Raw genomic sequence first — 8899 nt, forward strand, 5'->3', positions numbered from 1 at the left:
AGCCCTCATTCTCAGTCAGCAGCAAGACAGCTGGAGTTCTCAGTTCAGCTCTTCCCATGGGAAGGTTAAAGCAGAATCCTGGCTGAAGGTGCATGACTGATCTCATCTTACAGAAAGACTGGCTGAGCTTTCATATCTACTGGGAAAATATTGGTGCAAGGAATGATGAGGGAGAAAGCTCTGTGTCTGTAATTTGCACTTCATACGTAGGAAAGCCTTAATCTGATCTATTAGTAATAAAAACACTTTTGCGAAGTATTAAAGACCATAATTTTAACCAAGACTAACTGGGAAGCAAGTGAATGAACTTGTCGAAGCGCAGTCACAAATTAAAAATATCTTAATCCTACATCTAGAAACCAGAGTCCAATCGGTGCTAGAGATACATATGAGAAGCAGCAATGAAGCTCTAACAAAACAGAAAAGAGGAAACAGTAGAGGAGAAGAGTAGGGTGTAAACTTCACACATTAGACTGGACAGTAACACCTGAATTTACCATTTTGTAGGAAATTTTTTCTTAAAGATGCTAATCAAATCACTCAAACAGTACAGTAACAATAAATGATAAGCCAAGCAGGTCAAGGGAGGGGATTCTCCCCCTCTACTCTTGGAGACCCCCCCCCCGCAGTGCTGTGTCCAGCTCTGGGGACCCCAACATCGGGACACAGACCTGCTTGAGCCGGTCCAGAGGAGGCCACGAAGATGATCACGGGGCTGGAGCACTCCCCCAGTGAAGACAGGCTGAGAGCGCTGGGGTTGTTCAGCCTGGAGAAGAGAAGGCTCCGGGGAGACCTTATAGCGGCCTTCCAGTACTGAAAGGGGCTACAGGAAAGGTGGGGAGGGACTCCTGATCAGGGAGTATAGTGATAGGATGAGGGGTAGTGCTTTCAAACTGAAAGAGGGCAGATTTAGATTAGATACAAGAAAGAAATTCTTCACTCTGAGAGTGGTGAGACAGTGGCAGAGGTTGCCCAGAGCAGCTGTGGCTGCCCCCTCCCTGGCAGTGTTCCAGGCCAGGCTGGACGGGGCTTTGAGCAACCTGGGCTAGTGGAAGGTGTCCCTGCCCATGGCAGGGGGGTGGAACTAGGTGGTCTTTAAGGTCCCTTCAAACCCAGATCATTCTGTGGTTCTATGAATCACACACAGAAAAGGAAAATCAAAGCTGGTTGATGACAGCCCTGAGACACTGTAATTCTTCAATGGAAAAATGAACTTCATTGCGGTGTTTAAAAAATAAAATGCTCATTTCAGAAGTCAGAAAACACAACACCTTGGAAGCAAGCTGTGCCAAAAATCTGCTTTGGGTGGGCAGAACACACTCTGTGGAATCAACTGTTCATATTTCAATCAACAGTAATCAGCTGTAACAGAGAAAAACATTCAACCAGAACAGACTGAATACTCTTTTCTTGTGGGAAGGAGACTCAAACCCCCTGCCTGGATGTAATTCTCTTAAATAGAACAACAAACTCCAACAAAGAAAGGGGACCAGAATTCTGACCTTCTGCTTTGAGGGAAAAGGTGATGGGCCACCTGGCCCTTCTGGCTACATTAACTTCATCCCTATCCACAAGCATCAGCTACAACTTAACAGTTGATCTCTGGTACAAAATAATAAACTGAGCGGGCACTCTCCTGGCTCTTGTCTTTGTTACTGCCTGGATAGAAGAATGTCTGACACCACCACCAGATGTTATTGTTCACTGATGGGATCTTAGACAGTGCTCTTCTCATGAGATACCACTCAAGTATGTTTCTCTAATGCAAATACTGTACTAACATAAAGTACATACCATACACTAACATAAAGAGCTTATGGACACAATCACCACTGCTAGATGGCTTTATTAAGTGTCTTGAACCACATTTCCCCCAAAGGTAATCCCCTAATTTCCAATCTTCAAAACAATTAGAGGCCTTTTTATTGTTGTTAAAACTGTCCACAGCACTGATTCTTCCACTATTACCACCAGAATCAAGTCAACCTTTCTGTGGGCCCCTCAGCCACACTTCTATTGAGGAACTCAAAAACCATCTTTTTCAGGGTATTCCTGTATCATTCCCAGCTTGCTCACCCTTCCTCAACATTGACTGCAAAATACCCCAAGTACTGTAGGAACCAAGTGAGTTTTTTTTGCAAAAAGCTTGAAGAAACCACCATCAGCAAATCAGCCCCAGTCCCAACCCGGGCCAAATCAAGCAGTGGGAGGGGGATGGCGAGAGGAGAATCGCTCGCTCTGGTGCTGCCTGTACTGCCCTTCAACAGCAAGTGCTCCAGGCGCTGCCTGAAGAGCAGCTTTTCACCACAGCATAATTAACTTTTGGAATTGGAGTACCTTTAGCATCCAAACTATTTGTAGGCTCCTTTACCTTGAGTATTTCTACATCGCTGGTGGTTTGGACATTTTCAGCAGTGAAACGGGTTCTAGACAAGGCTCTGGGGCTGCCCTCACCCCCCACCAAACCTAAATGACACTTCCTGGTCTGCAGAGTTTCCTTCTCAGGTGGAACAAGTTTAGCCCTTTCAAGCTCTTGTGCAGTTATATGCATCCATGAACAATGTTTTCAACAAAATGCTTTTTCACAAGTGCACAGGATTGTAACTGCATTCACAGAAGACTTCCATGACCCCTTGACTGAAGACTTTTTACAAGCAGAATCAAAACACTTTGTAGCTGTTTACAGCAGGGATGTAAGGAAGACTCAGGAGCTCCTAGATTCTCTTGCTCTCTGTCTCTGGTTCTCCCTGGGTGTCGCTTTCCATTTGGCCTAAGACTTCAGTTACACTCAGCCTGGATTGCCTAATGAGAGAAGGGAGAGTGCAAAATAATTTTATGCCTCCTGACGAAGGCATCACTGCAGAATCCCAACTCCTGAAAAGTTTCTTCTGGAACTGGCAATATTTGTGAGTTTTAGTAAGTCACACAACCAGTGTCATAACCTTTTCTCCCCAAAGCCTCCAGCTGTCCTTCTTCTTTCCCCTCTTTAATGGAGATGGAAGGAAGGCAGCAATGAAGGAAAAGCCAGAGTTCTGGCCTCTCTCAATTTTAATGTGCTTGTCCTGCTTGTCTTCTCAGCCACTGCAAAAGTGAAAACCTGATGCAGAATTACTGGGCCAAGGCAGGGCACAAATTTTAAAAAAAAAACAAGAGAGAAGGACCGAGGTTTAGAAAACCTAGTGTGTCACGGTTTAAGTGTTTGAACCCCACAGACCTAGACACACATCTCGTCAAAGACTCGGAAAGGCAGAGCTGTTCCTTACCACTCCATTAACTTCTGTTCATACAGCTCCCTGCGCTCACGACTTCTCTTCTCCTGCAAGGTCTCACCGGTAAGTTTCTGCATTATGATTAAGAGGCCCCCTGCAGGGATCCTAGAGGAGGAAGCAGAAGAGTCACAAGTCACCCAGGGGACATGCAACAGTAATAACTTACCAGCATCAGCAAAAAGAGCATGCGGGGGCCAGCCACCAGATCAGTGGAGCATAATGTTTCCCAATACTCACATCACACCGCAGACTAAGGTACTCCTATTCTACTGCCAGCCACCAAACACAGCCTGTCTTCAGCTGACTCACTGTAGCCCCTTCGATAACATAATTTGAATTCACTCATTGACAGGCACCCACAGGACAAAGGGGTGGAAGGATTTAAGGTGCCCAAACAACTCCTGTAGATCACCTAACCCATAATTTAGACAGTCACACCCCTGCTTAGCTTCTGTCCAGCTCTGGAGGTACTTGTGTTCTCCCTGGTAAAGCTCCCTAGGCTGCTTCCAGGCACGCCCACAGCTGACACCATCCCGACAGTGCTAAGTGGCACACATAAAGTTCATTCTCTTGTCCAGGCACAATCCCCAAATTCACTTGTGAGGATATTCACAAGTCAGTACTTAGAAGAGAAATCCCAGTTCTGCTTGAAAAATCAAGACTTCTCCTGAGTTAAGAGGTCATTGTCCTGATGGACAGAGCCCCTGAGAGAGAACCGTGGGTTCCTCCTTGCCTCAGGGAGCCTTAGGAGATACTGCCTGCAAGACATCCACAAAGAGCTGTGCCACCTTACAGCCTTGGGTTGAGCAGCCCAACCACACAGCTTCTTCCTCAGCATTTCCTAATGGCTGCTGCTCCATATTCTGGCTTTGATGGAGCCTATTTTGTAAAAAAATAATTTTTACACACATTCCTAGCCTAGGGTTTGGCAGTTCCCAGGGTGCTCCCTTCTTCAAAAGGTGTCATCATGACAGTCAACATCCCTTATGCACCATCTGGATTCTGAGCTGCTACAGAAGCAGTGGCTGATGAAGCTAAGAAGGGAGCCCAAAAGGTGTGTCTTATAGTCCTGCCTTTACCCACAGACAACACATTCCCTTAAAACAGATGTCCAACAGTTCTGCACACAGTGATTGGGCTCATCAGTGACCATGCCAAGGGAGGAGGACAGGAGACATGTCTATAACCCATCCTCACAATTTCCTATTTAACAGTAGTTAGTGTCTCCTCCAATAAGCAAATAGCAGCAAGTAAGATGTTCTATTAAGAGCACTGAGTTCTTACCACTGAGGAAGCAGGAAAACACAAATCAAGAAAAAGAGAAGGAAAAAAAACAGTTTAAAAGCTGGAAGAAAAGTCATCATCATGAGGTCCCAAGAGAGCTACAGAAAATCCCTCAAGGTAAGAGAGGAAGGGAAGCTTCTGTAGCCCCATCTATGATTCAAGGCTTGGTGTGCAGGGCCACCATCTAACAAACACCCCTGAAGAGTAGCTGTGTCTCGATCACTCATTGGCAGCAGTCACAACTCACCCAAACGCTGTTCCGAACACGAAGCCGCCTGCGAGTCCCTGCAGGCCCAAGTGCATTCTGAAAATGGCTCCTGTGAGGGCTAAAAAAACCACAAACCCACTGAAACCACAAACAGCCCCCCACCAGCCATCACATACAGACAGAGGGAGATGCTTTGCTGCACTTCTCCTCTCCGTGAGCTGACATCTGCTTCTAACAGTACAGAAACCAAGTGCTGTGGCCAGCGGGAGGGACCCTCACCATACAGTCACCACAGTCGCTGCACTAAAACATTGCACAAAGCTCCTTCTGCTTCAGAAAAACTCCCCAAGAAATGCTAAGATGTATCTATGAAAGTAAAATCCGAGCTCTCTCCAGGCTGGAGCATGATATCCTTCCCCCTTTTCTTTTTTCTTATTCAACAACAGCTAATAATAGTAGCTGCCATGTAAGGCAGAAAAGATCAGTAAAAACATGTATCCAACTGTAAGGGCAATAAAGCCTGTAAAACTAAACAAGCAGATCACTTACCCAGAGCCCTGTTGCCAAAAGCAGATATGCAGAACTTAGAATGAAAAGGGTAGTTTACAAACAGTGCACTGAACTGTTATAAAGAGCGGAAATGTTTCCCCTGCTAAACAGGGTTTAAGAGAGCAGCTTATGCACCCAGTGTTGCCTTTACCCTACACATGCATTCTTCACCCCAAAAACTCCAGCAAGTATTCTGAAGATGAACTGATAACCACAAAACTCCCCAATGGTTTCAGAAGTGCATCGAGATCTCTCTGTTACAAACATGCAGCAGTTAAACAACGGAGCAAAGTCACAATGGCAGTTGGTAGAGCAGGAACAAATCCCAGGAGCACAGAAGCTAGAGACCTGCTCAAATCCAAGAGATGGGGATTTCTGCTTATGCTTTTCCACTTATGACCCTTGCTCATAAAAAGTACACAAGGTTATAGCAGTCTTACCTCCTGCTGAAGCAAAATTACTGACGGTGGTTTTATTGCGGTACACAGACAGACCAGTGCTCACCACGCTGCAAAGAGATGGCACAGAAGAAGTCAGCAGTTGCATACGGAAAAAGACAGGTAGCAAAACACAGCCTGAAACAAAGCTGGATTTCCTTAAGCCAACCCTATGGTTGCCTCCAACTGCCTTGTTGCCCACCTGTCCAGAGCGCACATGTGCCAGCCACGAGTGCCTTGATCTTCTGTGACTTTACTGCTGGCAGCTGCACGGCCAGAGGCCAGGGAATACCAGGATTCCCAGCCTGGATCTGAGATATTCTTTCTTTTTCTTTTTTTAATGATTTTTTTTTCCATTGTCTGTTCAAGGATAAAAGGAATTGAGCAATGAAAAGGTCCTGTCAGTCAGCCCTGATGCAGGATCTTTACCCGCAGAAGCTGAATCCATGTGTCGGCAAGATCCTGCCTGACAGACAGTGCCCACTAGCAGAGCTAAGTCACACTCATGTTGGCATGGCCACCTCTTCTTGCGGCATGAGACTTCCCACCAGGGTAGGCACACCATCTCCTCAAAAAAAGTCAGTTAAGCCCCAAAAGACTCTCTGTTCTCAGTTCAGCAGCCACAACCTCCCCAGCACTTTAGTGAGGCTCCTGCATGACATCTACAGTCAACAGCAATCTTCCTCTCCTTCCCAACGCTATAACATCACCCTAGCCTTTGTACAAGGTAAAACTACACAATTTGGTTTTAAACTGCGAAACTCAAAATTTGCACAACCGCAGGGCAAAATCTTCAACTTGGACTTTACAGAAACAATTAAAGCTGAGCAGGAAATATCTTCTTTCAAAGCCTTTTACAAAGGGTTGGTGAGAAAGGGTGATGATCTGACTGCATGGGAGACATCTGGTGGAAGATGAGGAGGTTACATGCCAAGCCCAGGGAAATCTGAAGAAATCAGAACCTCCAGGAGAGAAAGCAAGCAGTATGCCAGCTAAACCTAAGAACAGATACTAAACCAAATGGAGCCAAAGAAGCCAAAAAAGCTCATGAAGAAATTCAAAAACAAACAAAAAACTGAGAGAGATGGAAATATAAAACAATACCAGTTGATACTGCTGGTATCTTAAAAGCAGAGGGGAATTTAAACAGAACATCCCTGCAGATACAGTCAATGAAGGTTTAGGACTACATATATATTCATCATTCTGAACATCAGGGAAGGAGATATTCCCAGTTTAAAAGGGCTTTATTTGGAAGAGTGTGCTTAGTTTGATGCTATATTGTCAGAAATGCACTGACACCTCTGAGGGAGAAAAACAGGGAAGCAGAACACTATCTCTGCGTTGGCTGCACATGTGTAGGAAAAATGTGAAGGCCTAAAGAGGTACATACAAGTGGTAGGTCTGATGTCCAGCGACTGCTTAATAACAGGATGATCATCTGCAAGCGTTTGAGGACAAGAACAAAGAATTGTGAGTAATGCTAGCGTATACAAACTAGGAGTAATGAGACAACCAAAAAATTAGAATGGGATAGAAAGTTCTTCCAAAACCAGCCAACACATTATAACACTCTCCCAGAGGAAAATGAAAAAAAAAAAAGAGATGAAGCAAAGGCAGAAAGAAGCCGTCAAGTACAGGGAAGAACAGTATTCAAGTCAGCAACAGCATAGATGAGATGTAAGGAACAGGACTTCTCCAACTTTAGGTTTTTTGTTGATTCATTAGATTTGAATTCTAGGATAACTATAAAAAGTTAAATCCTCTTCATGTTCACACCTTCTCAATCAGCCTCACTGTTACCACATCACTTTGAGCCTCAATCAATCACCAGGACTCTCTCAAGGAGCTGCAAGCACTGCTGGCACGAAGGGCTCCTCGCCCCTAGCACTTAAGCAGAAGCCAGCTCTTCTCCCACTACCATTGGGAAACACTTACTTGAATATTGTCACAAAAACAGCTACTCTCCAGCTCCAGCGCCAGCCGTAGCGGATGAAACTCCTGAGACCAGCCCGATGTGCAGATTGCTACGGGGGAGAGAAGACAGGTTACAGCTCACAGCCCTGCTCCCCCTCGCCAGCATCGCCAGCACCACCAGCCCGTGGCAAGCTGGAGTATTCGCAACAGGTTGTGGGACTCGTGTCACTTGGGAATGATACCCTGACCCTCAGGGATCACGTCAGCCATCTTCAGAGGAAAAGCCGCTCACATTTACCCCAGCCACCAACAGGAACACCAAGAATTAATTCCAGTCTTTCTAATCCCAGTGCTGAAACACATCCTGGGGGACAGGGAGAGCTTTCTGAGGAAAAGTGGGAGAGCAGCAGAGAAGAAAGGGGGATGAACTAGAAACTAGTTCTCAATTATTACAATTTTGTAAGTACTAATAAATAATAACCATAAGAAGTTTAAATGTTAAGGGACCATCAGGCTCTGGATTTTAGCACTGCTGCTTAAAAATTGGGCAATATACAGCTTTTTAAAAGATGTAAACATAAGCTTCATAAAAATTAAAAATATTCCAGTTAATACCACGGAAGAAAACAAATTCTCTCTTCTAGTGCCTGTGGTGTTAAGTGCTTGGCCTGGGTGCAGGTATACAAGAGTGTCCGCAGAAGGGCAGAGTGAAACCAGGCACCGATACTTTGCAGGTTGCTTGGAGAAGGGCCAAATCTAAATAGCCACGTGAAATTAAGCAGATTTTTAAAGGGTTTTTTTCCTAATAATCCAGGTAAGCAACACTTTAATTTAAGAGCAAACTCCCAGTTTAGTGTAGTGATAAGCTAAAGGAATTTTAAGTGGTCTTAACTCACACGAGCATAAGGGCAACACCAGTTGGACACTGGGAGTTCTCTTGCCGACATACTTAAATTTAAAAGCCGAAAGCCAAGCCGAAGGGGTTACTGAGCCATATAACACCCACCCAGAGGCGCTGACCTAACCGAGGCCGCCGGGTGCCCCGAGGCCTCCTGTGCCCCCACACCCTGCGGGCTCCAACAGCAACTGCTCCCGCCCGGAGCCTCCAGGAGGCCTGAGCCTGCGGCGGCCGTGGGGCGCTTCCCCGGGAGGCCCGACCGCTTTCCCCGTGGACACCCGGCCCTCCCCGCGGGGCTCCCGGCGCGGGGCGCGGGGCGCGCTCGTACCAAGGCGTC

The 8899-nt window shown here is 46.0% G+C and overlaps 1 protein-coding gene across 3 annotated transcripts in view; it reads right to left on the reverse strand.

The window, feature by feature from the left end:
- ADPRH (ADP-ribosylarginine hydrolase) overlaps positions 1-8130 on the reverse strand; it is a 64456-nt gene extending 56326 nt beyond the window's left edge. Inside the window, exons 1-5 of one of the 3 annotated variants that reach the window (XM_026841235.1) lie at positions 7686-8130; positions 7141-7188; positions 5751-5818; positions 4801-4879; positions 2685-2802 (exon numbers count right to left, since the gene is read on the reverse strand). The gene's annotated coding sequence lies outside the window, so the exon portion shown is untranslated. The remainder of the gene's footprint in view (positions 1-2684; positions 2803-4800; positions 4880-5750; positions 5819-7140; positions 7189-7685) is intronic. The other 2 variants (XM_026841236.1, XM_026841237.1) reach the window with 2 other exon arrangements.
- Between the last annotated feature and the right edge of the window lie 769 nt (positions 8131-8899).

Source organism: Athene cunicularia (genome assembly GCF_003259725.1).
Source record: "Athene cunicularia isolate RWA chromosome 1 unlocalized genomic scaffold, athCun1 chr1_part3, whole genome shotgun sequence".
NCBI lineage: Eukaryota > Metazoa > Chordata > Aves > Strigiformes > Strigidae > Athene > Athene cunicularia.